This window comes from Triticum aestivum, chromosome 6A (genome assembly GCF_018294505.1).
Source record: "Triticum aestivum cultivar Chinese Spring chromosome 6A, IWGSC CS RefSeq v2.1, whole genome shotgun sequence".
NCBI classification, from domain to species: domain Eukaryota; kingdom Viridiplantae; phylum Streptophyta; class Magnoliopsida; order Poales; family Poaceae; genus Triticum; species Triticum aestivum.
In genome coordinates this window covers 473,793,226-473,799,118 of record NC_057809.1, presented here as the reverse complement: position 1 = coordinate 473,799,118, position 5,893 = coordinate 473,793,226, and positions in this window count along the sequence as shown.

Here is a 5,893-nt window from a genome sequence, read left to right as displayed (position 1 = left end):
CTGGCCTAGCCATCCCTCTACTCGCCCACACCTGTTGTTATTCTCCAGCGACGGTAGACGAACCAGTAAACCCTCATACAGTCGTACTCCCCTCAGCGTGGAAAACAACTACCGAGTCTTCCCTGCCTCCGTGTCGTCCCCTTCCTAGGCCTCGCCGCCGTCCACCGCCCTGGTGCTCTCCGCGCAGCGTGGTCAGCGTGGTCAAGGGACAACTTCCATCGGACGTGGATTGTACGTGGACAGGCTGACAGCTGGGTCCACGGCCGCAGCAAAGAAGTGCCTCCTTATTACACGGAAAATAATGATTCCTCCACCAGACAGCTGGGACCCATCGGACGGGCCACTGTATTTCGCGAAAAAACGTTTCCCCTGGCTGTTGGGAACCACCAGCTACATCTTCGCATGCAAGGAAGTGCGTCCGGGCAAAAAAACGATTCGCCCCTGACTGCTGGGACCGACCAGCTACATCTTCGCAGGCAAGGAAGTGCCTGACAGTCGGGACCCACCTGGTCGAAGCGTATGTAGCGTTGTCATTCTGGTCGCGAACATGTACGTACATACTGGTCGATGTAGAGGCGCGCACGTGTCATAGTAGAGGCATGCATCGTAGTAGAGGCGCGCACGTAGCATTTACACATATGTACAACGGCCAGGGTGCAAGAAAGAAAATATGGCCACGTATGTGTACATACGGGCGGGATCTCTAACGCCTACTCGTGCATACGTACGGCCAGGGCTCGTGTATATGGCTGGGTCGGGACGGAGAAACAGCATCATCGTCGTGTTCATGGGGAGGCAACGGAATGCGCCGTGTTCATGAGGAGGCAACGGAATGCGTCATGTTCATCGGGAGGGCTTGGACAGAATAGGCGATGGAAACGGCCTTGTGTTCGACCGGCCACGTTCAAAACGGGATCCTGTTCATCGGGAGGGGTCTGGCGTACCGCAAAATGGAGGAAACGGACCTCCTAAGGTTGAACCAGGGGTCCTGTTGATCGGGAGGGGTGTGGTGTACCGCGAAACGGAGGAAACGGACTTGTGTTGGAGCGCTACGGTCGAAACAGGGGTCATGTTCATCGGGAGGGGTGTGGCGTACCGCAAAATGGGACTCCACGGGGTACTGTTCATATCCACTATCGACCTCCTCCAGCCTCCACGGGCTCCTGTTCATCCAGCCTCCACGGGCTCATGTTCATCCAGCCTCCATGGGCTCCTGTTCATTTAGCCTCCACCGCGCGCTACTCCACCGGCTACTGTTCAACCACCCCTCCACCGTCTACTGTTCATCCAGCCCTCCACACCACGGGGTCCTGTTCAACCACCCCTCCATGGGCACCCCTCCACCGTCTACTGTTCATCCAGCCCTCCACACCACGGGGTCCTGTTCAACCACCCCTCCATCGTCTACTGTTCATCCAACCCTCCACACCACGGGGTCCTGTTCATCCACCCCTCCATGGGCACCCCTCCACCGTCTACTATTTATCCAGCCCTCCACCACACCACGGGGTCCTGTTCATCCAGAGGCAACGCCATCGCTCACTGTTCATCCAAACCCCCCCGCAACACTCACTGTTCATCCCATCGATCGGCTTCAGTTAGCAGCAGTAGCGAAGTAATCGCTTGATCGGGTTCAGTTAACAGCCATCGATCGATCGCTCGGGTTCAGTAACGCGTAGCCTATAGTGCAATCGCTCGGGTTCAGTTAGAGCCCAACGCCTCACTCGGGTTCAGTTAGAGCCAACACCTCGCACACACGCGCGTACGTGTACGAGAGAAACGCGCATCGCTCGGCCCCTGACCTCCCACCGTAACCAGGAACTCCCCGAAATTTTCCTCCCCTTGCTTCTACCATGGTTTTTTCCGTCATGGACGGCCCAAAGAATGTCATGCAACTGCGTCTCCGGCCCGCCCAGGATGAAAAGCCCATTTTCTGTCATGATTTTTTGTCATAGAAGTAGGAGCCCACCACATCTATGATGATACCGGGTTTTGACAGAAAAAATATTCGTTCGGCCCAAAATGTCACGGATGTGTCTTTTCTTGTAGTGTAGGCTGAGCATCAGCATGAACATCATCATTAATATTATCACTAGGTTCATGTTCATTACTAGATTGTGTTTCAGCATCGGAAATAGAAATATCATTGGGATTCTCAGGTGTGTCTACAACAGGTTCACTAGAAGCATGCAAAGTCCTATAATTTTTCTTTTTCTCCTTCTTAGAAGAACTAGGTGCATCAACATTAATTCTCTAAGAATCTTGCTCAATTCTCTTGGGGTGACCCTCAGGATACAAAGGTTCCTGAGTCATTTTACCCCCTCTAGTCATAACTCTAACAACATTATCATTTTTCTTATTATTTAATTCATTGAGCAAATCATTTTGAGCTTTAAGTACTTGTTCTATTGACTGGTAACCATAGAAGCATGTTTACTAATAAGTTTAAGTTCACCTTTAACTCTAGACATATAATCACTCAAGTGTTCAATCATATAAGGATTACGTTTCAATTGTCTACCAACATAAGCATTGTAGTCTTCTTGCTTAACCATAAAGTCATCAAACTCATCCAAGCTTTGGCTAGCAAAGTTAGTAGATGGGATTTCACATTTATCAAATTTATAGAGAGAATTTACCTTTACTACCTATGTCAGGTCATCAAGACCATGTATTTCTTCAATAGGTGGTAAATTCTTAACATCTTCAGCCTTAATGCCTTTTTCTTTCATAGATTTATTTGCCTCTTGCATATCTTCAGGACTAAGAAATTGAATACCCATTTTCTTTGGAGTTGGCTTAGGAGTTGGTTCAGGAAGTGTCCAATCATTTTCATTACTCAACATATTATGCAATAGCAATTCAGCTTGATCAACAGTTCTTTCCCTGAAAACACAAGCAGAACAACTATCCAGGTGGTCTTTGGAAGCATCAGTTAGTCCATTATAAAAGATATCAAGTATTTCATTTTTCTTGAGAGGATGATCAGGCAAAGCATTAAGTAATTGGATAAACCTTCCCCAAGCTTGTGGGAGACTCTCTTCTTCAATTTGCACAAAATTATATATTTCCATTAAGGCAGCTTGTTTCTTATGAGCGGGGAAATATTTAGCAGAGGAGTAATAAATCATATCCTGGGGATTATGCAAACAACCAGGATCAAGAGAATTAAACCATGTTTTAGCATCACCCTTTAATGAGAAAGGAAACAACTTAAGGCTAAAGTAATTGCGAGTTTTCTCATCATTAGTAAACAGGGTGGCTATATCATTTAATTTAGTAAGATGTGCCACAATAGTTTCAGATTCATAGCCATAAAAAGGATCAGATTCAACCAAACTAATTAACTGAGGGTCGACAGAGAAATCATAATCCTTATCGGAAATAAAGATAGGTGAAGTAGCAAAAGAGGGTCATATTTCATTCTAGCATTCAAAGACTTTCTTTAAGCTTAACTAATAATTTCTTAAGATCATATCTATCATTGCAAGCTAAGAAGTCTCTAGCTGTTTCTTCATCCATAACATAACCCTCAGGAACAACAGACAATTCATATCTAGGGGAGAATCTTCATCATCACTTTCATCAATATTATCAGTTTCAATAATTTCATTCTCCCTTGCCCTAGCAAGTTGTTCATCAAGAAATTCACCTAGTGGCACAATATTATCAAGCATAGATGTAGTATCATCATAAGTATCATGCAAAGCTAAAGTGGCATCATCAATAACATGCGACATATCATAATGAATAGCACGAGTAGGTGTTGCAAGTTTACTCAAAACAGAAGGCGAATCAAGTGCAGAGCTAGATGGTAGTTCCTTACCTCCCCTCGTAGTTGAGGGAAAAAACTTGGTTCTTTTTATCTTTGAAGTTCTTCATAGTGATCAGCAGATATAAATCCCGAGTGACTCAAAGAATAGATCTATGCTCCCCGGCAACGGCGCCAGAAAATAGTCTTGATAACCCACAAGTATAGGGGATCGCAATAGTTTTGGAGGGTAGAGTATTGAACCCAAATTTATTGATTCGACACAAGGGGAGCCAAAGAATATTCTCAAGTATTAACAGTTGAGTTCTCAATTCAACTGCACCTGAAAGACTTAATATCTGCTACAAAGTATTTAGTAGCAAAGTAATATGATAGTAGCAGTAACGGTAGCAAAAGTAATTGTTTTGGTTTTATAGTGATTGTAACAGTAGCAACGGAAAAGTAAATAAGCTATGACCAATATGTTAAAAGCTCATAGGCAATGGATCAGTGATGGATAATTATGTCGGATGCGATTCATCATGCAATAGTTATAACATAGGGTGACACAGAACTAGCTCCAATTCATCAATGTAATGTCGGCATGTATTCTGAATATAGTCATACATGCTTATGGAAAAGAACTTGCATGAAATCTTTTGGCCTACCCTCCCGTGGCAGCGGGGTCCTATTGGAAATTAAGAGATATTAAGGCCTCCTTTTAATAGAGTACCGGACCAAAGCATTAACACTTAGTGAATACATGAACTCCTCAAACTACGGTCATCACCGGTAAGTATCCCGGTTATTGTCACTTCGGGGTTAATGGATCATAACACATAATAGGTGACTATATATTTAAAAGATAGGATCAAGAACTCACATATATTCATAGAAACATAAAAGGTTCAGATCTGAAATCATGGCACTCGGTCCCTAGTGACAAGCATTAAGCATGGCAAAGTCATAGCAACATCAATCTCAGAATATAGTGGATACTAGGGATCAAACCCTAACAAAACTAACTCGATTACATGATAAATCTCATCCAACCCATCACCATCCAGCAAGCCTATGATGGAATTACTCACGCAGGGCAGTGAGCATCATGAAATTGGTGATGGAGGGAGGTTGATGATGACGATGGCGACGGATTCCCCACTCCGGAGCCCCGAACGCACTCCAAATTAGCCCTCCCGAGAGAGATTAGGGCTTGGCGGCGGCTCCGTATCGTAAAACGCGATGAATCCTTCTCTCTAATTTTTCCCCGAACGTGAATATATAGAGTTGGAGTTGAGGTCGGTGGAGCGTCAGGGGCCCCAAGAGGCAGGGGCATGCCGAGGGGTAGGCGCGCCCCCACCCTCGTGGACAGGGTGTGGGCCCCCTGACGTTGATTCTTTTGCCAGTATTTTTTATATATTCCAAAAATATTCTCCATTGATTTTCAGGTCATTCCGAGAACTTTTATTTCTGCACAAAAATAACACCATGGCAATTCTACTGAAAACAGCGTCAGTCCAGGTTAGTTTCATTCAAATCATGCAAGTTAGAGTCCAAAAAAGGGCAACAATGTTTCGAAAAGTAGATACAATGGAGACATATCAGCTAGCTCTGTTTAATTGCTGAACTTGCTCGATTAAGAAGTTAGTCTCCTTTGTATACCCAAATTATGCAATGACGTGGATGACCACTGTAACCATGGAAATTCAAACCAAATTTTTTGACATTCAAACTCATCACACACGGGTAATGCTATCTGAATTGTATGTGATGTTCACATATCATACACAGTTCTAAATAAGGGACCGTGTCTGATGACATTTTGCGCGCTAGTTTTTTCACTAAAGTGATTCCAAATTTTCGGCTTCCGCGGAAATATCTACCTCCCCGCCCCCTCCCCCTAACCAAAAGCCACATTTCCCCTATTTCTGCCTTCCTTTCCAAGTTGAAACCTTCACTCTTTGCTTGCAGCGCTGCCTCCTCGTCGGCGACCCTCCTTCACGCTGCTCGACCTCGTCTATCTAGGCAGGTAATCCACACCCAACCCCCATCCTCCTCCTCCTTCCACATCCCACATGCCCGGACCGCCGGCGCGAGCACGACACCTTCCACCCAAATCACCGACCCCTCCACCAAATAAGC